The following is a 27,403-nucleotide window of genomic DNA, read 5'->3' on the forward strand; positions in this document are numbered from 1 at the left end:
TTCGTCCTAAAGCAGCGGAATATAAATTTTTTTTGAGTGCCCATGGAATATTCTCCAGAAGAGATCACATACTGGGCCACAAATTAGGCCTCAACAAAGACAAAAAGGTTGAGATCATACCATACATATTTTCATACCACAATAGTCTGAAACTTAAAGTTAACCACAAAAAAATTTGGAAAGATCACAAATACATGGAGTTTAAAGAAAATCCTACTAAAGAATGAATGGGTCAACCAGGAAATTAAAGAAAAAATAAAACAATAAATGGAAGCAAGTGATAATGAAAACATGATGGTCCCAAACCTTTAGGATGCAGCAAAAGTGGTCACGAGAGGGAAGTATATAGCACAACAGGCCTACTTCAAGAGGCAAGAAAAATTTCAAATACACAACCTAACCTTACACCTAAAGGAGCTAGAAAAAGAACAAATGAAGCCAAAGTCAGCAGAAGAGAAATAAGAAAGATGAGAGCAGAAATAAATGATACAGAAACAAACAAACAACAGCAAAAGATCAATGAAACCAGGGGTTTGTTCTTTGAGATAATTAATAAAATTAATAACCCCCTACCCAGACTCATCAGTTGAAAAGAGAAAAGACACAAATAAAATCATGAATTAAAGAGAAGAAATCACAACAAACACCACAAAAATACAAACAATTATAAAAGAATATCATGAAAAAAATTATATGTCAACAAATTGGGCAATCTGGTAGAAATGGGCAAATTCCTAGAAACATATAAACTACCAAAACCGAAACAGGAAGAAATAGAAAACTTGAACAGACTGATAACCAAAGAAACTAAATCAGTAGTCAAAAATCTTCCAACAAACAAAACTACAGGGCCAGATGGTTTCTCGTTGGTAGAATTCCCAAACATTTAAAGAAGAATTAATACCTACACTTCTCAAACTGTTCCAAAAAAATAAAAATGGAAGGAAAATGTCCAAACTTATTCTGTGAAGCCAGCAATACCTCGATCTCAAAATTAGACAAAGACCTCACTAAAAAGGAGAATTATAGGCCAATATCTCTTATAAACATGGGTACAAATTTTTCAATAAAATACTAGCAAATTGAATCCAACAGTACATTAAAAAGAATTATTCACCACAATTAGGTGGAATTTATTCCTGGGCTGCAAGGGTGGTTCAATATTCACAAATCAATCAACGTGATATACCACATTAATAAAAGAAATGGTAAGAACCATATGATGTCCTCAATAGATGAAGAAAAAAGCATTTGACAAAGTACAGCATCCATTCTTGATAAAAATCCTCAACAAAGTAAGGATAGAGGGAACATACCTCAACATCATAAAGGCCATGTACAAAAGACCCACAATTAATATCATCCTCAATGGGGAAAAACTGAGAGCTTTTCCTCTATGGTCAGGATCAAGACAGTGATGGCCACTGTCACCATTTTTATACAACTTAGTACTGGAAGTCCTAGACTTAGCAGTAAGACAACAAAAAAGAAATAAAAGGTGTCCAAATCACCAAGGAAGAGATTAAACTTGCACTATTTGCAGATGACATGATAGTCTATACAGACAACTTAAAAGACTCCACCAAAAAATTACTGGAAATGATACATGAATTGAATAGCCACAAGATACAAAATCAATGTACACATATCTGTTGTATTTCTGTACACCAATAATGAAGCAGCAGAAAGAGAAATCAAGAAATAAATCTCATTTACGATTGCACCAAAAACCTTAAGATATCTAGGAATAAACCTAACCAAAGAGGTAAGAGATCTATACTCTGAAAACCATAAAACACTTATGGAAGATATTGAAGATGACACAAAGAAATGGAAACATCCCATACTCATGGACTAGAAGAATAAATATTGTGAAAATGTCTATGATACCCAAAGCAATCTACACAATTAATGCAAAGCCTAGCGAAGTACCAGCACCATTTTTCACAGAGCTAGAACAAAAAATTCTAAAATTTGCATGGAACCACATGCAAAAGACCCCAAATAGCTAAAGCAATCTTGAAAAAGAAAAGCAAAGCTGAAGGCATCACAATTCAGGACTTCAAGTTATACTACAAAACTGTAGTCATCAAGACAGTATAGTACCGGCAAAAAAACAGACACAGAGATCAATGGAATAGAATGGAAAACCCAGAAATGGACCCACAACTAAGTGGTCAACTTAAGTGGTTGTCAGCTTAAGTGGTTAACTAAGTGGTTAAGCTTCAACAAAGCAGGAAGGAATATCCATAGGAAAAAAGACAGTGTCTTCAACAAATGGTGCTGAGAAAACTGGACGGCCACATGCAAAAAAATGAAAATGGACCACTTTCTTACAACATGCCTAAAAATAAATTCAAAATGGATTGAAGACCTAAATATGACACAAGAATACATCAAAATCCTAGAGAAGAACACAGGCAGTAACCTTTTTGACATCAGTTGTAGCAACTTCTTACTAGATACATCTCCAGAGGCAAGAAGAACAAAAGCAAAAATGAGCTACTGAGACTACATAAAGATAAAAAGCTTCTGCACAGCAAAGGAAACAGTCAACAAACCTAAAAGGTAACCTTCAGAAAGGGGGAAGATATTTGCAAATGACATATCCAATAAAGTTCTAGTACCCAAAATCTATAAAGAGCTTATCAAACTCAAACTTCAAAACCAAATAATCCAGTTAAGAAACTGAATCAGTATATCATATACTCTATTTATGGAATATTGCTCAGCCATACAAAAGGATGGAATCTTGCCATTTGCAGCTAGCCATTTGCATGCTAAGCAAAATAAGTCAGTAAGAGAAAGACAAATACCATATGATTTTAATCATATATGGAATTTAAGAAATGAAACAGACTAACACAAGGGAAAAGAAAAAGAGAGAGAGGCAAGCCATAATACATATTCTGAACTACAGAGAACAAACTGAGTGTTGCTGGAGGTGAGCTGATGGGGAATATAGGTCAAATGGGTGATGGATATTAAAAGGAGGATGCTTGTGATGAGCACTGGGTATTATATGAAAGTGACAAATCACCAAAAATTCTACACCTGAAACTAATATTACACTGTATGTTAACTAACTAGAATTTAAATAAAAACTTGAGATATATAAACAAAAAACAAAGCAAACAAACAGGAGGACATCTGACACGAAATGCCAGATAGGTGATTGGATAAAAAGACTTGGGACTCAGAGGATAGTTCTGGAGTAGAGATATAACTTTGTGAGTTACTGTCATACAGTGGTGGATGGAACACATTAGATCACCCAGGGGAAAATTAAAGAGCAAGAAGAGAAGAAAGTCCAGGACTGAATGGTGACCTACCAAATTTAGTGTTTGGGTAGAGAATGAAGAATCAACAGAGGAGACGTGAGCAATCTGGGAGAGTAAAAGGAGCAAGGGGCCACAGGGCAAAGTCTTGTGCAGAGTGTGCCTATACTGGTAATAGCTACTGAGACTATAAAAAAGAACACTGAAAATATCCATTAGATGTACCAATCAGGAGATCACTTGTGACCTTAGTTTGTTGCTATAAGAATTGGAGCCAGATCAGAAAAAGTTAACAATAAAGCTGATGGTGAGGAAGTGTTCACTGGAGAAACAGACCAGTCTTTTAGAATTTTTTTTTTTTTGAAGTCATATAGTTTTATTGCCAGTTTACTTTTTTTTTTTTTTTTGAAGTCATATAGTTTTATTGCCAGTTTACTTTTTTTTTTTTTTGAAGTCATATAGTATATAGACTATATATAGATATATAGTATATAGTATATAGTCATATAGAATTTTGTTTTGAAAAAGAAGGTAGAGAAAAAGCTCTGTCCAAAGGAAGATTTGAACTATATGGATGGAAGAGACCTGTGCATGTTTAAAAGCTGGAAGTAAGATCAATTTGAGAGGATGTATTTATACTATTGAGTAAATCCTTATTGTCTTTAGACATTTTACAAATCCTCATTGTGTCCTATTAAATAAAAGTAATAAAACTCATTTTCTGTAAGGCATTACACTCTTTAAAATACTTGCATTCATGATCTTGTTTTTATTCTCACAGTAATGCTGTTAGTTAATATTATTTTTGTCTCATAGCACAGACCATTACTGTTCTCTTCAATCTTGGGTCCTCCGTGCATACAGAGCACCTGAAAACAGTAAACATACAATATGTATTTATTGAATAGATGACATAATGTTCATCGTCTACATGAGAAAACAAAGCCAATCAGAGATTAAGTTCTTGGCTAAATTGACAGTTGTTAGGGTCGATGTTGGGTCTTCAGACTCCAAGTTTAGTGTTCTTTCCATCTTAGACTTGCAAAGATACTAGAGAGACAACTAATTTGTAATAGATCTCTTGGTTGGGTGTTTTGTAGTTAATTTTCTAGAGAAAATATTTCTGTAATACTTAAAAGAATGGCATTTGAAAGCAAAGCCCACTAACTGTTCTCCATCTTTTAAAAACTTGCCCAGATAATTAACTTGTGGCCACTCTTAAGAGACAAACAGGAAGCCAGTCATTGCTTTGTGAAGTATAAATACTATGAAGCAGATGCATTTTAAGTTCGATTCTAGTAAAATTCCTCATAATTGGCCAGCAAATCCAATACAGGTGAAGTAATAATTGAGGGGTAACAACTAACATAACACTTTTTAGATATTTTCTATGATGTCTACTTATTCGTAGGTGGTATGAAATGAACACATTTTTTTCCATTATGATTATAATACAGTAACAGAGAAAGAGAGAATAAGACATGGGAACAAGATATTTTAGATATCCAGTCTTGGATCCATATTCAGCCCCAAATTATCAAACAATTGAATATTAATCTGTAAAAATCTTATGGTACTTCATGTATTCTGCCTTGAATAATATTATTGAACCAAATATCCACTGGTCTGAGTGCAAATTTTAAAGGGTAATTAAATTAAATTAATCAAAATACTTTGTCTATATTACTTAATTAAATTTCAGGAACTACTGCATGAATATAGTATGTACTACTGCAAGGCATGTAACTCCAAGCAGCATGCATTTTCTTCCCTCAGTTCTCCCCATTTCTGAATACTGCTTCTCCCCAAAATTCATTTTCAAATCATTTAACTGTTTCTTTTGGTGTTTGACTCCATATTTATAAATAGTATATCTATTTTATGCTGGTGTTTAAAATCATATAAATTATTTTTCAGCCTTGTTGTTACTTTTAAGAGTTCTAATGTCATTCTCATTTCAGTCCTTTACATTTGACTTCAATTTTGACTTGTTTCTGGAAACACTCCAAACTTTTGAAGGCATTCTATTTAATTTAATTTATTTTATTTTATATATTTTTTTAAATAATAAATTTATTTTTTATTGGTATTCAATTTGCCAACATACAGAATAACACCCAGTGCTCATCCCATCAAGTGCCCACCTCAGTGCCTGCCACCCAGTCACCCCCACTCTCCGCCCTCCTCCCCTTCCACCACCCCTAGTTTGTTTCCCAGAGTTAGGAGTCTTCCATGTTCTGTCTGAAGGCATTCTATTTTAAATAGAGATTAGCTTTCTATCATGAAAGGCAAGGAGTTAGCTTTCATATATTCTCTTCAAAAGTTTTCTCCTCCACCCTCATCATTTTTCAGATACAGTTTTATATATGTCTGTCTGTATGTGTATGTATTTATATATAACTATATAAATTCTTTTCTTAATATCTGTAGTTAATAATTTCTATTTCTTCTCCTTCTCCTTTTTCCTCTTCTTTTTCTTTCTTTTTTGTATACTTCTCTACTTCTCTACTTCTCTACTTCCTCCTCTCCTTCTTCTTCTCTATGCATTCCTATTTTACCCACAATCTGCAAATCAAACACACCAGGTAATGTAATGTCTGTTTTGTACTTTATCTTGGGAACAATCCAATTCCAGTGTTTCGCTCCATTTTATACTGGCTGGGCTCTTGTGCTCCTGAGTCTGCCAGGGGAAGGGCATCGCCACAGAGATGCTCCAGAGTAAGAACATAGGTGCATAGGTGCAGAAGACCTAACCTAACCCACAGTCTGGAACCAAAACTAGCCCAAGAATATAAATGCTGCAAGCACACAGAGACAAAGGATATACTTAAGAGAGGGAAAGAGAGAGAGAAGAAAAAAGAAAAAAAAAAAAACTAGACAAGGTAGATTAAATTTCCACAAATTCTGGAAAGATGGACAGTTTGTACTGTCTTTTGATGAGGAGCTATTCCATTCATCATTTTATGTAGGATAACTAAAGTACATGGACTTTTAAAAAATATTGTACAAAAAGAGAATGTGTGCCTATGTGGGAATGCACACACTGGTTCCCCAAAGAAATGGAGTGTAATGGAAAGCTTTATTTTATTTCACTTTTTGTTATACTTAGAGTGCCATAATTCAATAAATAATTGTTGCATCACCAGAATAAAACCCACAGAAAATTAGGAGTTGCATCGTTACACATGTTACTTCTTTCCAATGAAATCTTATTTGATAATGTTTTTCTAAATTTCTCTGAGAAGCTAGATATCATGGCACTGTTAAAGTGTATATTATATATGATGTAACAAATGAGGCAATTAATTTGGATTTGTTTCCACAGAATAAGCTGTTTGATATTTCTGTACTCTTTATGGCAGATTAGTTTTGATCATGGCAGATTATTATATTCTTTCTGAGTCATTAAAAGCTATTACCGACGTGTACCAAACTGTGTTTTAAAGTGTTGTCATTATGTTTAAAACGTATAATTTGTAGATAAAAGTAAAAGCATGAAGCTTGTCAAATATTCTTTTATTTCATATTGCAAAAAGTAAGAAAATTCCTCACTTCAATGTTGAATTATTGTAGGTAGAGAAGTCAGTAGAAAAATGATATTAAAAAAGGAAATATTATCTCAATGTTTGCAAAAAACTGTGATAAAATTTACTAGTGTTTTTCATATCTGATTATTCTCTCCTTCCAGACCTCCTTGCAGTTAGGCAGGGTCATATGACTAGTTCTAGCCAGTGAGATGCAAGTGAAATCCATGCATTTTATTTCCAGTTGAAGCTTTTAAGAACAAGTAAGTCACTTCCATAATCTCTATTCCTCTCTGACAGTGACATGGAAGCAGTTTATTGAAATGGCAGAACTCAACAAATAACGCAGAGTGATTACTCTGGAAAGACAGGAAAGACTGACATCAGACTTGTGCATGTGAGAAATAGATTTTGTTTAGGACTTTTTTGCTATAGCTAGTGACTAAAACAGGCATGTCTTGTACAAAATCTATGTCTAAATTTTAACTTTATTAAATGGAAACATACTTTGTTAGGATGTACTCACTACTTAAAAGTATCCCAAGGTAAATGTTCCTTTAATTAAACAACTATTTAAGTATAAATAAAAAACACTTAATTTACATGTTCTTTAACTAATTAATCAGATCATAAAGTTATATGATTAAAAAAATTGAGAGCTTTTGAGTGAATTTTAGTCTTCATTGTTCAATAAAGATTGGATGTGTGTATGTTGTCAAGAGAAAGGCAAGTAACTTATATATAGTAGGATATTTTGAGCTGTTAAATTAGGTCACACATATGAGAATAATTTTTAAGTTGGAGGGATTATAAAATATAGAGAAATCAGTAGAATCATTATCAATACCATTAAAATCTTGCTTTATTGGGAGTCTCAGAGTTGGCCATACACTTAGGAGGGGGTCTACATATATTACTCTGCTAGATGATATAATAAACTGGTAATTCAGTCAATCAACTAAAGTTGTTTGTACTACCTGATACTGAGCAACTTATTTAACTGATTTGCATGTTAATTGATAGTTAATTACCTTGACTGATATAGTAAGTTGTTTTGGTTTCATGTAGACAGTCTTAGACAGTTACATATTATTATCTGAGAAGCTTATCCTCCAAACACAAAGTCAGGGACTCCAAAGGTACTATAGAAACTGGCAGTGACTCTGTGTCATGTGTGTATTTTTGTGTGTGTGTATGCTCATGAGTACATGTTCACAGTTATTAATATTGCATTTTTTAGACACCCTGATATTATTCTAATATGACTAATATGACAGCAACTTCAAGACTTTAAGCAATTTACCAAATTTTGCAGAAGAAAAATATGCTAAACCTAGGGCACTGACTCTTACCTTCTGAGTTCAAGGCCAGGACCCTGTCCATCAGACCACAGCTTCCTTTAGAGAAAAAGAACCAAAAAAGCTCAATATTGTAAGGCATTTTTTAAAAAAGTTACATTTTACTCTATGGTTTATCTGGAATTATTATCATGCTTAATGTGTGAGAAAAACCTAAATTCATATTCTCTACACACTACAATCCAATAGTTTTCATTCTGATTACATAAAAATATGCCGTACTTTCCTGTCTTTCTAAATTTGTATCCTCATTTTTAAGCAGAAGAAGGGAAAGTTAATTATGAGCATTCACTAATAAATGTTACTATAATGAGATACTAGCAGGAGGATCAGAATTCCTTGTATTTCTTCCCTGTCTATTCATATGACCTTAATGTCATCCTTGTTCTGAAATTCTTGCTGTTGAAGAATTGTGTTTATCTCCACAATCTGTCTTTAAAATTTGTAATAAATTCCTCAAATCTTAAAGAAGCAGCTTAGAAACATGGATTTTAGCTTGAGACATTGATTTGAATGCTAATTTTACCATTAATTAGCTGAGTGAACTTGGACATGTTTCTTAATCAAGCTGATCCTTAGTTTCCTCATTTCTATGGTGGAATTAAAATGTCTGCTTCATAAATAGAATTAATCGATATAATGTACATAAGCAGATCAATTAATATAGATGAAAATTACATTGCTTGCTTTCAGAGACCTTAAAATCTACTTTTAGAAGGTAGCTTATTTATAGTACAGACTAAAGGTAATACCAAGTAATGTATATTACAAACACTGGAGTCAAATAAACCTGGGTTTAAATGTTGCTTCTACCACATACAGTTTAGTATTTTTATCTGTAAATTGGGATCATTATAGAATGAACCTTATGAAGTTGCAAAGAAGATTAAATGAAATAATTTATGGAAAGTACTTAGAGGTACCTATAGATACTGGAGAATTGAGCTGGTTTTCCCATGTGAAAAGCTACAGGGAAAAAAGAAATCCCTGGGAAGGGGGCGAGTGAGAGCGGCGCAGGGCAAGCCTAAATAGCAATGAAAGCACAGAGCCTACAAGGTCAGGGACTACACCATTCACTTTGCTCCACATTGCTGGTCTATGGCCCCATAGTTGTTACACATCACCCAGCCAACATCTATCTATGAAGTAAATTAATACAACAGGTGTTCTTCTAGACATTGCTTAAAATGTTATATCAGAGGCATGAAAATGATGAAATATGCTCTGAAATTTATTCAAAGTCAAAAGAACCCACCAAAAGGCATTTACACAGAAGAGGAAGAGGTCCTTGAAGGAATAGAACACTGGCATTTTCAAAGAGAAAAAATAGTAAAATAATTATTTGTTCTTACAAAATATTATTTCTTTCTCTCAGAGATGTTGTCTTCATTGGCATTAACTGGTAGCCGAGAAAGACAATGCACTGGTTTGGCTTTGTAGATACTTGTTATTACCAGTTGGGTAACGTAGCTGCATTGGGAATGCATAATTCCATTGTTGGAAACACCTACAGACAATCTTTCCTTTATAGGATAGTCAGGGACTTGGGTTGTTTATACAATGAATCACCTAAATAGAAATGGCAAGCAATTTGAAAGAAACAGAATTTGTTCTCTATTTCAGAGTAAAATCTTCACCACCCATCCCCCACTCCTGACTTTCCATCTATATGTGAAAATCTCTCTGCATCAGCCAATAACAAGGTAAATACTCATTCAGACTCTCTTCACTTTCTTCACACAGATCTATTTCATCCTGAATTCGAGGACTCAAATACATAGCTAAAGACATAGAGTATTAAATAATAATGTGTCCTACCATCTTAGCTCAGATCTCTGGAGTTTTAGGACTATCAAAGAACAGTAATAATCATAATTAATATTTATTGAAATCCTAAAATAACATTATGCATATGTGTGTGTGTGTTTTGTATGGATATTATTTTGTTCTTACAACAGTCCCACTAACTTGTTAAAACAAGTGTTATAACTATTTATAAAAGAAGAAAGCAGATCACAATGTTTTGGTGAGTTTCTCAAGGCTGGTCACGTATTGAGTGTGGACCCAGATGTGAACCTTGGCTCTAGGGTCCACCTGCTTTCTACTAGATGCTGCCACAAAATAGTCCAAAATAATAGAGACTTTAAAAGCCACAAAATTAATTAACATCTCTTCTCTTACTGTGGGAAACAGACATAATGGATATGAAGGTGCCCATCTGATTGCTCAGTAGGCCATGGTGAGCCCAGAGTCTTGCATAAACTCTGGGCCTCGGGTCTAGTCAGCAGAAACTATCAAGAAATGGTTTAACCAGACAAGGGCAATGATGCAGATGTAAGAAAGTGAGTACTGAGAAGAGAGCAACAGGACCACTAAGCTGTCCCATCAAATAACCCAGAAATAGACCCTCTTACTATCTTTTATCTGGATCTCAGTTCAAAGTCATTGTCCACTGCCACTGTAGAGAAATCTTAACAGAAGTGCTTAATTACCTAAGCTCCATTTAAAATATTAACAACATCCTTAATTTTAGAAAAGTGCTCAAGCCACATGCTGTCTTCTAACTCACTAATTTCTAGTTAAACTGAACATTTAAATGTCAAGTTAAGTCTTCCCTGATCTGATTCTCTCATTTACAGTGATGAACTAGGCTTCTTTAAATTTCATAAGTGTTATCCACCAACTTTATTCTTTGCTTTGGCCTTCCTAAGTTTCTCAGATCGGAGTGTTGAGTAACCTCCAGCCTGCTCCTGTTATACTCATTCGTGAAGTAAAGAATATATGGATGAAAAACTCTAGGTCTGCCACATACGCGGGCTTAGAATTGAGTCAGCTTGTCCATACTTCAAAATATCTTTGTTGTCAAAAGACAAGTGGGATCCAAGAATAGGCTCTGGCACTATGTGTCCCTTCTTCATCGTACCAGTTGGTATATAACAAGTCATCCCTAAACTTAGTGGCTTGTCATAGCTATTTATTAATGTATAATTCTGTAGATTGACAACTGGGCTTGGATTAACTGAATGGTAATCTGCTGGTCTCATCTGGCTTTAGTCATGTACCTACATTTAGTTGACAGCGTTGGCCTCATTTACTATCAGTCTGGCAATTGACTGTTCCATGGCTGCAGGCTGGCTTACCATTGAATGGATACCTAAATTCTCTTCCTTTCACTCACCAAGCAGGCTAGCTTCTGTGGTGATCGTAGAGTTCCAGACAGAGCAAAAGAGCAAGATTCAATGCACAAAAATTTTTAAAGGCTCTTCTTGCATCATAATCCAATGCAGTGAGCCACACAGCCAGCTCAGATTCAAGATGTGGATTACACACTCCCTATCTTCTAATGGTAGAACTTGCAAGAATGTAGATGTAAGGCCAAAATTTATGGCTCTTTTTACATTCTTCCATAGCCAGTCCTCTGGTCACACACTAAATGTTAATATTATCCCCATTTGCAAAATATACTCATCTAGGATACTTAAAAGACTTATCCAATTAAGGCACTACGTTCAAAAGTCAATAATATGACCTTGTAATTTTCTACATATCCAAATAAAGTTTCTTAGGTAGATATACAGAAGGTGATACTACAGCCGAAATGCCTAGTGATCACCCTCTTTTGAGTTAAGAAGAATGTACCCAGTCTACTTTATTACAGGTTAAAGGTTGTGCTTTTTCCACCATTACAGAATCATTCACGCAGAATCATTTAAGTCAGACCAATTGCCTGCCAACTAGAATGACTGAGACTGACTGATCTGAGCAGAAATTACAGTCTATAATGTTTTTTTCTGCTTCATGTGCAGAAACAGCCTCCAGCTGGATCTGGTTGAGCCAGACTAAATTGCATTTGATTCATTGACTTTGCTGCAATTGGTCTGTATAACAGTATGGCAGAGATCCAGCATTGCAATCCTTTTGTTCATGGCATTAAAATGGTATGTAGTAAGTCAGACTGAGTCTTTTGGAATCATTTTATTTGCTCATATAAAAATTATAAGACTTTGAAATCTTACAAATACCAACTGTGTATATGCATACATGCACACACACACACACACACACATCAAGGAAGTTTGACACTTTCTACACATGTGGAATCATAGCAGCATCTTTAGAGAATGTTTTCTTTAAAGTTCATTTTGCTCATTAGTTTATAATATAATATATTAAATGTTGTGATTATTATATGCCATACGTTATGCTAGATGCTTTCAAATCATTAGTTCTTTCAGTCTCATAGAAAATCTCATCAAAGCCAGTACTATTATTATCATCCTCATTAATAGCTGATGGCAGTTTCAAGGGGGAAGTTAAGTATCCTACCTAATGTCATATAGCTACTAGGTAGTAGCCCAGGTTTGGGCTCAAATAGTTGGAATACAGGATTAATGCTGCTGCCCATCCTACCTTGCTGGCTCCTCTCTCCCTCCTTTCCTCTCTCTCTCTTTCTCCTTAATTTAACTGCATTCTTGAGTATCTATTCTTTATTTAAATTTAAATGCAAAGAAGTATACATTTCAGACTCTTGAAGAATTTATAGACAAGTAAGGATAATTATTATGTAAATAACATTTAACAAATGTTTTCAAAACATGGAGAATCCTCTAATAGATTAGAATAGCATGTAAGGTGTTAGAGGATTAGAACAATAAATGTCCATGAGGTTATGTTTAATGTCGGTTCTGTTCACCATCTTAATCTTAGACTGAGGGCACTACTTTGAATCTATCAGGCATTCAAAAAACAATGCTTATTAATTGAATCACTGAAAGCAGTCTCACAAAAAATTACATGATTGAATTATTGAAAACAGTCTCATAAAGGAGATGATCTTTTTTTAAAAAAAAAAAGATTTTATTTATTTATTCATGAGAGACACAGAGAGTAGAGAGAGGGAGAGAGAGAGAGAGAGAGAGAGAGAGAGACAGAGACAGAGACACAGGCAGAGGGAGAAGCAGGCTCCATGCAGGGAGCCCGACACGGGACTCGATTCCGGGTCTCCAGAATCATGCCCTGGGCTGAAGGGGCATTAAACTGCTGAACCACCTGGGCGGCCCAGGAGATGACCTTTGACTTGATCCATGCCTATAGTAAATTTTCAAAAGTGTCAAGTACTTAACTATAAAACATTTTACTAAGTGCTTTACCATGTGTTAGGTATTCTTTTAAGCATTTTGCAAATAAAAGTATAAATAATCCTCATAACAATTACTAGTCCCATTTTCCATATGAGAACAAGGATTTGCAGAGAGACTGAGTACTTGGCTGTAGCTAGAGTGTGGCAGAGCTAGGACTCAAACACCTGCAACCCAGCTCCAGGGTCTATCCTCCCAAGCATCACCCTATGCTGCTTCCTGAGGGTCCTGGGAGTTCCAGGTCACCTTTTGCAGTTGCTTGACATTCAAAACACATACTTCTCTTCTCTTCCTTTTTGTTTTTATGTATATAAAGAAGGATTTTCAACTCCATTTCATTAAAGATGGAAAATTGAAATTCATGCCATTTGGAATATAACTTACATAAAAAAGAGAGTAGGTTTTACTTGGCTTTTGACAGACTTTGGTCAAGTTGTATGTACATGTTTGCACACAGGACTCTTGTCTATATTCAGAATTTGCAGAGTTTTTTATTCCTACGTGGCTACCACTTACCTATCTTTTTATTTTCTCAGCTTGTCCATTTAAATTTCCACCTATAACTTCATACACATCAGAACAAAGTCAGGCTTTAGGTACAGGAAATGTAGTGATCCTCAGCTTGTAGCTTACTTCCTAGGATTGATTCAAGTGCCTCCTGGCTGTATCCATACAAGTTCTTAGCAAAACAGTTGAAGTCAAGGAGAACGGTGTTTAAATGCAAGATGTCAATTTCTAAGTATGCAAACTTGGGAAAATTATTTAACCTGTAGGTGTCAGTTTCTTTATCTGCACAAGAAAAAATAACACCCACTGTATAAAGTTTCATGAGAAAATGTATATAAAGTACTTGGCACTATATCTGGCTAAGTAAATGGTGGTTATTAAAAATGGTTCAACTCATAGAGATTTAGTGTCCTTTATCTGGATTCATATTTCTGCATGTTATATCTTAGCACATCATCCCTGGCTTTGCTCCTAAGAGATTCCTACCTCTCTCTGTCTTGAGCTTTCTAATAGGATTTCTGGAGTGGGCTTCTCAGTTCTGGGCCACTTCAGCCCTCATGATAAAAATGCTATGCCATTAGCTCATGTTATTGATGCCCACCAGAAGAGGCAAAATTTCTCAGCCTGAATTTCATAGATTTCTGTATTCTGATATCCTCATCTACCTCAAAACATTTTTTTTCTCTTTATGACATATTCCTTTTTCCTCCAAGGGGCAAAACTCATAGCTCTTTATCCTAAAATAAACATAGTATTTTTTCTTTCATCTAGGGATCTTCCCTTTTGCCTTTTACAATTATTTCTTTCAAATTTTGACATAAAATTTGCCTCCTATATTAGGTTTTTTTTTTTTTTTTTTTTTTTTTTCTATATTAGGTTTTCATCAACATTTCTAGTTCATCTTTATTGATTTTGTGTTCAATGGGATTTGATTAAAAATAAACCAAGGCCCTGGGAATGATACAGAATATGGGATTCATTATGCATTATTGTTATTACACTATTATGGAGCTAGTTAAATACTTTACAAATAGCTGTTAGTTCTACATCTGGTTCTGAGAATAAAATCAATAGATAGTGAAGAAGGAAAAATAGACATGGAGTAGGAGAAGCAAGGACAATAGAATTCACAAGGGCTAGCTGAACCCACATAGATCTCTTACCATCACCAAGCTTCTAATTTGGATGATGAGGTGATCTGAAGAAAAGATGGTCCTCTTCATCATAGAGCTAAAAATGCACCTGGCCAGGATTTAGAGAAGTGAAAATAGATCCAGTGAGAGCTAGAAAAACTATGAACCTGGCTGCTACCCTTCATCAACATGATGAGCCAGATCAGTGACAATGAGCATGAGTGGTAACAGAGACTAGTGCCAGTATAGATCTTCTGACCATATCTTCACTCTGTGTGTTATTAAGAGAGATCCATCTCATATTTCTTCCCCTGACATCCTTTTCACCAATTGCATTACTTTCAGTCCTTGATTATCCAGCCAAATCATTAACTATTGCCTTTGAATTAGTGTAGATCCAACTCCTGGTCATCTCTCCTTTTAGGCAAAGTGAACAACTAGGTACATTTCTTGAAGTTATTTTTTTAAGGTTTATTTATTTATTTGAAAGAGAGAGGGAGGAAGGAGGAGGGGCAGAGGGAGAGGTGAGAGAGAATCCCAAGCAAACTCCACTCAAAGCATGGAGCCCAATATGGGGCTTGATCCCAGGACCCTAAGACCACCACCTAAACTGAAACCAAGAGTCAGATGCTTGACCAACTATGCTATTCAGGTGCCACACATTTCTTTTTTTCTTTTTTAAAATTTTATTTATTTATTCATGAGAGACACAGAGAGAGAGAGAGAGAGGCAGAGACACAGGCAGAGGGAGAAGCAGGCTCTATGCAGGCAGCCTGACGTGGGACTCGATCCCGGGTCTCCAGGATCACGCCCTGGGCCAAAGTGGTGCTAAACCACCGAGCCACCCGGGCTGCCCGGTGCCCCACATTTCTTGAAGTTCTGACCACTGGCTAGATTTTGCTTTACCACTGAGAGGGACTGTATCATTGTAGCCATATACCTTCAAGTAGTGCATAATCATTTGTAAATCAGGACCAATTTTTTCTTCCTTAAGCAACTCTCCATGAGGTTTTAGGTGTAGGTTAAGGAGGAAGTAATATAATAGGAAAATGGGCCATGGGCATTTGGGCCATTTGCTTGTGCAACTCACTGTGTCTTAAGAAACTGATTGAGCTCAATCTCATATCTACCATTTCTGTTCAATGATGAGATGCTACCGTCTCTCTCAAGGGTATAAATCAAAGAATCAGACAACACTCTGATGGGCAGTGTAGGCCATATAGTAATTTGATGGTCCGTGGTTAGGTGTTGGTTTTTTACTAAAGCTCTGTAGCAAGCCAGAGATATTTTACAAAAGGAAAATAATTATGTGTAACAGAAGGTGTAATTTGCTTCAAAATCCTAAATATCTGCTTCTTGAATCACTTATAAGGACTGTTCCATTCAGCTTTCCTGTCTTGACAAAGATACTTCAAGCACTGTTGTATCCTATAGATCACATAGCCCAAATGATAGGACATCTTGCTTGGCACCTTGTATATGTTGCAGAGTCTTCTTCTCGTGTTCTGGACCTCCATCAAAACTAAAAATTTTTGGAGTTACTAGGCAAATGAGTCAGAATAGCATATCCAAATGAGGTATATTTTGCAATCAATATCAAAGAGATACAAATAATGTTTTTTCTTTACTGGTAAGAGGGGTCAGATGCAGCAATTTTCTTCATTTTGAAAAGGATACTTTGACCTGTCATGGGCCATTGACTGGATCCATAGAAATTTCATTAGGCAGACAGGTTCCAAATTTTTGTGGAGTTTGTTTCCTATCCATGGGCACAGATGTTTCTAAATAATGCGTAGATAGTTGCTACTATTTTCACATCCTTCCCAAACAGCTAAATATTATAAAGAAAATAAACCATCATGAAATCCCACTGAAAGAAGAGGTAATCAAGGTCTCTGCAGACTAGATTATGACATGATATAAGGCTGGAGAATTGATATCACCCTTAGGTAAGATGGTAGTGATGTACTGTTGTCTCAAACAGCCAAAAGTAAACCGTTTCTCTTGGTGTTTACTAACAGGTATGAAGCAAAGAACATTTGCCAAATCAATAGCCTTGTACCATATGCCAGGGGATATGTTGATCTGTTCTACTAACAAAACCACATTTGAAGGAGCAACTGCAATTGGAGTCACCATCTGGTTAAGTTTGTGGAAACTCACTGTCATTCTTCAAGATCCATCTGTCTTCCACAGAGGCCAAAGAGACAATTAAATGGGATGTGACAAGAATCACTATCTTGCATCTTTCAAGTCTTTAGTGGTGGTACTAATGTCTAAAGTTCCTCTAGGAATGCAATGCTGTTTTAGTTTACTATCTAGGCAGTTCTAGTGATTTTCACTTGGCTTTCCCTAAAATAATAGTTTTCATTCCATAGGTTAAGAAACGAAAGTGGGGATTCTTATGGTTTCTAAGCATGTCTATTGCAATCACGCATTCTGGAATCTGGGAAATTAACCACAGGATGAGTTTTGAGACTCATTTGGTTCACTGTGAGATAGACCCAAGTCAAAACTCAATTTATTTTAGGCCTCCATTAACCTCTACTACAATTGGTGAGCCACAGTGAAATATTTGGTCTCCAGGAATTGGTTTAAGTTTAGAGCCAATGTCTAATGATCCCTCAAAAGTCTAATTATTTTCTCTTCTGCAATGCACAATCACCCCGGTAAAAGGTTGCACAACTCTTTAAGGGAAGGCTAAAAGATTTACATTACATACTCTCATCATGGAAAATGTTTTTTTCCTAAGGGTTGCAGGCTTTCCTTTCATTTAAGGGGTTCCAGGTCTGTGAACTGGTTCACATCTGGGAACTTGTTGAAGGGCATGATACTTCAATTGTAGTCACTTAAGTCAGGCTTCTGTTCACTAGACCTAGAGTTTTTTTGTGTATACAAGCCAAGCAAGACTTTTATATGTTGTTCATCTATTTCAGTTCTAGGGACACCTTGTCAGTTGGCCAATTAGACCATTTCGACTCTTGCTTTTAACTCAATTGCCTTTAAACTGTGCAATTGTGTGACTTGGTTAAACAGTTTGTATATAGTTTTACTTCTGTGTCTTGTTTTGAGCCTAAAGATAGCTGCAAAGGCAGTAAAATAATAAGCTACAGACATAAAGTGGGGTGGTTAGGACAAATCCAAACCCATAAGGATAGGCTGGAACATACATCTGTCTCTTACCACCTCCAACCAAGTTTCCAACTTCAATGATGCCAGTAACAAGCCACAGAAGCTAGTGCTCAGGATTTGGAGAGCTTAGGGAGATCTGGCACAAGTTTGAGGGGTTGCTTTCCAGCTACTGTCCCAGTTGCTATAAACACTAACCATGGATTTACTGACACTGAAGGAGATTCAACAGAACTAAAGCAGCTGCAGGACTAACTGCTGCTGCACAATAGGATGAGCTAGCACGTCAGGGACCAATCTATGTGAGCTACAACAGCATTTGTTGTCCTGCACTGACCTGAGTGCAAAAAGAAAATATATGGCTTCTGCCTCACTTCTGCCTTCCAAATTTCATGCAAAATGTTCCTCATGATCCATGCTAATAAGAAAATATGCAGGTGTCAAAGCAAAAACTGTACCAGACAATGTTGAACAGGCAAGGAAGACTTTGTTCAAGGTTATTGAAACAGGAGAAACATATGAGAACTCTGAGATTACCTCTACTGAAGAAAACGGCAGGAGTTTTTAAAAGCTGGATTGGGAAGATCTTAGGCACCCCCTTGTTTGCTAATTGGCCTTACCCAAAGGAAAATTAAACTTTCTCTTCATGACAGGAAATAATTTTACAACTTGGAGCAAAGTGCCAACTGAAGTTAGGCTTCTCTTCTCCCACAGACTCTGGGAGGCAGGAATGCTATATTTCCTGATGATTACTCCTTTAAAGGTTAGCTCCCTAGTCCTGAGAAAATCTTCAGCTGCAAAACTGGCAAGAGGCTTTTTAAAAGACTTACATCTCAAAAAGGCAGAGAAAGAATTAATTACAAGTTTTCTAAAATAAATATTCTAAGAACAGGGAGGTCAGGAGCCTAGAGTCAAGAAAATGCCTGTTTATGGTTTAGCAAAGCTAAGGGGAATATTAAAGCTATCTTGGTCTCAAGAAAGGGAATACTAGGAAATATAGTTTTAGCTTGGCTAAGTTGATACTGTGCAAATCTAGCAATTCTTTTTTCTGAACTCCTACTGTTCTGATGCCTCATTTAGTGCTTATTTGTTCTATTATGAACCTGATGCAAAAATGGGAAATAAAAGAATGCACGGCCTTTAAGTGTCATGTTGAAATATTATAATAAGACTGTTTCATGATTATTTAATTTTCACTGTTGTAGCTGACAAACTGCCACAAACCCTTTAGATAGATGACTGTGGTTGTGTTACAGTAAACTTTATTCACAAAAATAGGCAATGGGTTGGATTTAGCCAATTATCTGTAGTATGCTAACCCCCACTCTAGATGAATGTAGTTTTGTTTGATTTGCTATTGGATAACAGCCTAGATTCTTGAAGTGAATTATTGATTTATGGATTCATATAGTAAATGATGTTTCTTCAAAAGAGATGTAAAAGTTTTCTAACCAGTAGAGAAGATAACCTCAAATGTTACAATTTTGTTTCATCATAGGACATTAACTACTTTTATATTTTACACTGCAATGATATTATTTCAGGGTTCTGTGTTTCCCTAACTATAAATACTTCTATCCTTCCTATACTCTTTTGAACCATCTTTACCAATACTCCATTTCCCTCATTATTGCCTTAAATAAATCTCTGACACATGTTAACTATGTATTTGTAATAGACTCATATCTTTAACCTTTAGAAATTATGCTTTGATAGTTTACTGATGGTTTACAGTATTGGGCATCCTTAGCCTTTCTCTGAAGGGCAGAGCCTGCCCTGATAAGCTTGAAGAAAAAAAGAAGAAACAGTGGAGCTAAACCTGTTCTGTAATTTCCCCCCAAAGATTAATTAGTCCTCTTTTCTTGAGGAAGAGTTGGGGTATGAGCAGGGTCAGGAATTGCCCTCTAGCTTTGTAGTTCCTCTGGTGTGGTCCCCAGAGCAGCAACAGCAGCCCTGAACAGTTATTAAAATGGTCAACTCATAGGTCCCCTCAGATCTACTAAAGCAGAAACTCTGAAGGTGGGGTTCGGCGATCTGCAGTTTGAAGAGCCTTCTAGATTTTAGTGCAAGCTAATGTTTGAAAACTTCTGCTTAGAAGATACCCAATGGGATCTGCAAGTACCTCCTTCTAAACAGCATTTAATACAAAGCTCAGCCACTCTCTAGGGTCTTTACTTTCACTTGTGAAGGCACATCTTCAGCACTTCACACTGCTGCTGAAAGGAGATTTTCAAGTTTGTCTTATAAGTGTGACTTGCTTGTTCTTGATAATTTATTTAATTGGCAAGTTAAATTCTATTTTACTATAGGATTTATTTTTTAAATGAAAGATAAAAATTAATTTGGGAAAGTGGTATGGGCAGGCTAGGCACTTTTCTCTTTGCCCTCTGCTGCTATAGTTTACAGTTGTTTTCATAAAGACAAAGATTTAAAATGCATTTCCACATCATCTCTGACTACTCTTCAATCGATAATTCATTTCCACTTAGGTAGATGACCTGAAGTAAGAAAAGTACAGTGATAGAATCATAAAGAAGTGTCAGAATAGTCTCTAGAGATTGTTCTGAGCAGAGCGTTTCATTTAGTTACTTCAAAATCTATGGTGGGCTTTCTGGAAACGTTTGCTTCATAATCACCATTGGATATGTCTCAAATCAAGCTGAAGAGTGAGTGAACAAATGGGACAAGCAATAATAATGGAGACAGCCTTATGGGGCTTTTTGGATACAGATCACTAGTGGGGTGAAGCCTTTCCTACAACCATAATTAATCTAAATAGAGACTAATAGATTGCCATGGGAAGTGCTCACTGTAATGACACATTTTTTTTTATCCTGGAGAACTAGGTTTTGAATGCTGATCCAGGCTTCTAGGAAAACCACTTTTTGTTCTACTAACCTATTCTGACACATGAAGGGCAGGGGAGCTGCATTTGCTGCACAGCTCCTTACTGTAACACCACTGGCTATCCCAGTGGTGCCTACCTTTCACAGAAGTGCAGTGTCATCTAGAACTCAGAGCTCAGATTTACACTGGCACAGGGAAAGTGTCCTCATGAGATCTTTTCTTTCCATTAACAGGACTTCTATTTTCATTAATGATCAAAAAACATATGCTCTCTGAAAGCAGGAGGCCTCATGGAATAAATATTTCAAGAACATGAGCCACTTTTTCAGAAATGATTGTCTTTCTACAACATTCTCCTTTGGTTACTTGGGGAATTATTTCTAAGGTAGTTTTGTATCCATTATGGCTTCCAGAATATCCTACAATACTTTGGTATGTCTTTCAGCAGGACATATCAGACCATGGAAGATGATAACTCTTTACTAGTCCTTAGGCCAATTATCTTAACATTGTGTGATGCCTAGGAGCATCACTGGTCCTGAGGGGCTGCTGTGGTTCTCTACTTTCTGCCTCATGTCAGAGTTCACAAACACTAATTTTGTTAGTATATATGAGGCAGATCAGGCTCTAAATGACTCAATCTAAATAAAATGAACTAACTAAATAACTAACTAAATAAAGATAGCTTATTTATTAATTTGCAAGAAAATTTACCTACATGTATCACAATTTCAAGATATTTATGGTCACTGATTGATGGGTATCAGATTGGCATTATTATTAAATGTTATAAATACAGATGACTATTATTTAAAAATAGCAATAGGGCTACTTATTAAATACTTGACATATTCCAGGGATTATTTTTATAAATGCAATGAGAGATATTTTGAAAATTATTAATGTACATATTCCTTTGACCTTCTGAGCACTTAACCCTTATCCAAGTGTGTCTACAGATTCAGAGTAGAGATTATATTTATTATCCAGAAAGAATGCTACAAGAAAGACAGAGTCTAACATTCATAAATTTGATCTGCAGGAAGATGGTAATAGTCTTAGAAGCTGTGAAAGTATTGAAAAAAGAATCTTAAATTTCCTTTCTTATAATTTAGCCATTCAATAGACAAAATTGGCAAGCCTGACCTAATTCTTCAACTAAAAAAAGAGGAAGAGTATAATGATGGAGGAGAACGAAAGGTTATGTATTTGTGCTAGGTCAGTGAAGGTCATAACAAGGGCAGAAAGAAGCTCTGGCCTCTGGAATTCAGATCTTCAGCCTCTCTCTGACCAACCTGGAAAGCCAATCACACTCATCATGAGTCACATAGCAGGGGACTCTGAGGTTAACTTAATTCATCCTTGCGTCACAGAGGTGGTATAAACAACACCCAGAATGCTAGATATTTGGCTGGGGAAAAGGGGAGGTCTTGTAGGGTGATTTTTTCCCCAGTTTTTATTTAAGTTCAATTTAGTTAATGTACAGCATATTATTAGTTTCAGAGGTAGAATTTAGTAATTCATCAGTTGCATATAACACACAGTGTTCATTACATCATTTCAGATATGACTGCAGAGTGAACCACCAGAATCAGGCTAGAGAAGAGATACAATCAGGGAGAAATAAGGTCTGAATCTAGTTCCCTTGGACTCAGTCTGTGCTCCAGTGGTGGGATGTTCTTAAGAGGGATTACCTTTATGTTAGGATAGTCTGGGTAGTCACACTTCTCATCTGCATGCCTTACTGTCAATTAAGAATGGAAAAATGCCATCTGATGGTCAACCTTCTCTCACCTTCAGAATACTGAAAATTCTTCCCTTTCTCCTATTTTCATTAATAACACCATTTTCCTTATTGCAGTTGTTTTTATAACATCTCTTCAATTTGGTATAATTTCAAGTGTTTAACTGCATTTGTGCAGATTTGCCATTTACTATATTTAAGGCCTGCTGCTTCCAGATGATATGCAAAAAGACACCTTTTCCCCCTCATTTGTAAAATGATTCAGAATCATGCAGTATAATGAGTAACTTCTGGGAAGGGTTCCATGTTCAACAAAAATGTTCTAATCTAATTCAGGGCATGTGATGTCTTGTTGGCCACAATCACAGAGGACAGGTAGCCCTCTTATGTCTTGGTCATCTAGTTTGCTTCCTCACCTTGGCCTTTCTCATCTTTTGTCTAGAATTCTAGGTTTCATGTTCCTCTGAGGTCTGAATCTCTTCATTCATTGGTTGGATAGATGACAAAAGTATGTATTAACAAATCATTTTTGAAAAGTCCTTTTTAATTATTTCTATTATTCTCTCATACATCTTAGTGAGGAAAAAAAGGAATTTTATTTTCTTCTTTTCCATTGTAAAGGAGGTTAAATGCTTTTCCTCAGGAAAGCTGGCGATATACCAATAGAAGAAGTACCCAAGACCTTTAGCATCATTGATCTGCCTTACTTGACACTTCCCTTAAAATTTTATCATTTGAGCAATTATGAATAAAACATGAAGTTTGCATTCATGCCATTTACATATCTCCTTGCTCTGAGGGAAAATACATACCCAGATTTCTCTCTTTTTGTTCCAGTGTACTTAAGGGACTAGTAGATAAAACTGAGATGATAAATGAGATTCCATGGCTGAGGGCAGTAGAGTAGCAACCCACTGACCCAATGTTCCCTTGAACTGGACTTGCTCATGCCTGAGGCTAATGGTCAGTTTGCTGTATAATGAAGGCAGGAGTCTGGAGAACTTGATTAGCATCCATCCATTTTTGTTTTGTTTATGATTTTTACCCTAATGCTGAGGTTTTCTGCTACAACATTTCCCCCACTCCACCTCCTGGGCATTGGACTTTTATTGTGGATTTTGGGCTACTTTCATTAAATATATATTTTAAATTCCTAGTTTTAATTTTTCATGGAACTAGAATATTATTTCCATATACATATCATGAATCTTAATTTGCCTATTTAAGACATGGGGATAAATAATAGCTGCTCATCTAACATCTTTGTTTTCAAAGTCCAGTAAGAGGCACAGATTCTTTTTATAAAATTTTCAAACTCACTAAAATTACTGCTACTACTACTACTGCCACCAGCACTACCACTACTACCACTCTTACTACATCTATAACTTTTACAATGTCCTTACTTGGGGGCTTTTATATTACCAACATACAGCAATATTTAACTCTTCACAAGTGCTTAGTACTTATAATTAAGTTATATTATATTGGATTCTGACATGAAACTCATATTCCGATATCTACAAATATACAAACTCCAGGACTCTAATCCTGAGGATCATAATTCAGTATGTTTTGAGTGTGGTGTTTGGTGATTCCAAAATATGATCAGGTTTGGAAACTTCAGCTTAGATCACACCTCCCTTTTTACAGCTACTTTTTTAGCACCATGGACAGCACACTTGGCTTTAAAAATTATGCAGTGGAATGTTAAGAATTCTATAGTTTTTGAATGGAAGGGATCTTTGAGATAATAATAATAAAAAAATACCATGTTTTCCAAGTGAGAAAAGTAAATCATACAAAAATTTAAAAATATTTTACAAAGATCACAAGCAAGATGAAGAGTGCTGACAGCTTTATATTTCATGACTTTCCTTAATTCTCCATCTACAATGAATTTTCTTCATTTTGTGAAACACACAGTGCTCACCTCCCAGCCCCCATTTGCTTTGTAAACTTCTCCTTACCAGCTTCAAGTGCTACTTCTTCAGGCAGTCATTTCTGACTTCTCAGACTAAGTCAGTTATTGTTATCACATGCTTTTGTTTTTTAATTTTTTATTATATGCTTTTATAGATCCATGTTGCTACCCTTCACATCTTTTATCTCAATATGTAATTATACAATCAACAGTGTGATTATTGGATTCATGTTCTCTTTACCAGACTGTGAATGTCAGAGTTTGTGACTATTTTTGCTTATCTTGGTGTCCTTTCCCTAGCACAATGCCAGGCACATAATACGCATGTGATGAATATGTGCTTAATTGAACAGAATTTTATTAGCAGCAGCCATAACATGATAGAATTTTATTTGTCCTAATTTAAAATCTAATGAAATTTCTTGTTCATGCCATTTATTTTAGACTTCAGTGTGCTGTTTATGAGTGACACTAACATGTGCAAGAGGATCTTTTACTATCACATAAAAGTTCTTTATGACAAGTAAGCTGTTTTCAATTATGTATGAGTTATAAGAAAAAATATACTGGTTGGTCAAAAAGCAGAGAAATTTTAGAATGTCTGTTCAGGAAACTGAAAGATACATTTTTATTTTTGTTCCTGTAGTTTTATATAGTGGAGAGATAAACAGATGATAGGTGGATAGACAGATAGATAGATAGATAGATAGATAGATAGATAGATAGATGATAGATAGATGAAGATAGAAATGCAGACATAGACATAGGTACAGATGTATGGAGGACATTTGACTACATTTAATGCCACAGGATTGTACACTTAAAATGGTTAAATAGTACTTTTTATATATATTTTACCACAATAACAATAAATACATAAATAATTAAAAAAAATAGATCCTCTCTACCTTCAAAGAGCTCTTAAACAAGTTAATATGACATGTAAACAGCTAGGACAGTTTATGGACCAGACTTAAGATACTGGTGAAGGTTTAAGGTGGTCACCAAGGCCAATTCTATCAGAGCAGGGCTGTGCTGATGGAAGTCACAGCCTTGACTCAGAAGTGAAGGTATCTACTAAATCAGGCAACTTCATTCAGCTAAGTATGCTATTATGAAATGACTCAGCAGAATGTGTTTGAAAGTCAGTTCTCTGTTCAGCAGGAAGGGAATGCTGAGCTTTGCTCAGTAAGTACTGTTCATAGCTTGAGTAGAATGCTGGCGAAGTCTAAAATTGCCCTCTTGCTGTTTTAGAGGCTCTAGATTTCCTGTTTTTTTTCTAGCCTGATCTGGTGATTCACTCAGACTGGTGCTGATCAGGCTTATGTCTGTCAGTGAGCGGAGAGAGACTTAGGAAAGAATTCTGTCAGGCTTTGATTTCTTTGTTTTGGTATTTTTAAAAATTTAGTTGAAGCAAAGAGCTTTGCAAAGCTCTTCAGATAAGAAGACTATTGATTATAGTTCTAATCCTGCTACGGTTATCATGAGTAACTAGGAAAGGAGACATAATGATAGGGAGGGTTGAAGATGAAATATATGTCTTTGGGCATTAGATTAACATGGGAAAATTATTAGCAGGCGGATGGTCGGGGTCCATCAGGGTAGATTCTAATTTAATGGGGCTTAAGTGGTGCCTAGAAATCTTCATTTAGAACAAAAACAAAAACAATCCAGGTTAAAAGCAAACAATCAGCTTAAGCTGAATTTCGGCAATAGGATGTACTGGCAACCAAGATAACAAGAAGACTAGAGATTTATTTAGGTCTTTATTTAACTTCACTATTGTACTACGGTAGTTGAAAGACAAAAGCTGTATCTGAAAGCTGCAATGGGACGAAATGAGAAGTCAGTAAAGCAGCAAGTTATTTCATTTAGATCAGTGGATCAGGGATCTTAATGTAAAATTGACTGACTTTTTATTAAAGAGTGGTTTATTCAATAGTAGTCAATTATGTCTATTGAGTGGATTATTGATAGAATTAATAAGCTGTTTCACTATCATTGAAACAGTGTTTTTAATCTCCCGTTTCTTGGCCTCTATCATATAAAAAATAAATTTTTCAAATTGCTGGTAAGGTCAATGAAGGGCTCTGAAAAGCAGTATAATGTAGGGAAAAAATAGACCAAGGGCTGAATCTAGCATTGTTCCTTATTTCTGTGCTGCTACTACCACCATTAGGACCATGACCATGACTGCTATCACCTCCAATTTTTTAGTACTATTTGACATAAGACATTCTTCTAATGTTCATAACTTCTAGGTAGGAATTTTTACCATTTTTACCATTTTTTGCAGTTAAGTGAGCTATAATCAGAAAAGTTATGACTTGCCCAAATCACATAGCTGTTAAGAGACAATACAGATCAAGTTTCTCCTGACAAATAGTGGATTTCTCCCCCCATTCTAGCTGAATGATCTTGAACTAATTTAGTATATGCATTTAGTATATGCATTTTAATTTCTTTGTTTTCCAAGTAAAAGTAATACTTCACAGGGTCATTGTGAGGATTAACTAGGACCCCAATGGATCTGTACAATATAGAGAAACTTTAGTACCAGTGTAGCAGGTATGCTAGTTTTATCCCAATACTCATGTTCTATTCCTTTCATAGAATAGGAAAGAAATATTCATTGGATAATAGACGCTCAAATTTAGCCTACCCACTCTCTCAATGCTTCTGTACCTTGTAGTTGGTTAAGTGTGGCCATGAACCAATGAGATGGAAGAAGCATGCAGCAGCTTCCAACAATCTTCTTTTCATAAGTAACAGGTGATTAAGTGCCCTTTCCTCCACTTCTTCTCTGTCCCTTTTCCATACA

At 35.7% G+C, this 27,403-nt stretch overlaps 1 long non-coding RNA gene across 1 annotated transcript; it reads right to left on the reverse strand.

The window, feature by feature from the left end:
• Nucleotides 1–3,724: 3,724 nt before the first annotated feature.
• On the reverse strand, nt 3,725–27,403 carry LOC121498487. The gene is made up of 3 exons (XR_005989799.1): nt 27,268–27,403; nt 8,155–8,199; nt 3,725–4,147 (listed from the first exon to the last, which is right to left on the reverse strand). It is a non-coding gene; the product is annotated as an uncharacterized LOC121498487 (long non-coding RNA).

The sequence above is a fragment of the Vulpes lagopus genome, chromosome 9 (assembly GCF_018345385.1).
Source record: "Vulpes lagopus strain Blue_001 chromosome 9, ASM1834538v1, whole genome shotgun sequence".
NCBI classification, from domain to species: domain Eukaryota; kingdom Metazoa; phylum Chordata; class Mammalia; order Carnivora; family Canidae; genus Vulpes; species Vulpes lagopus.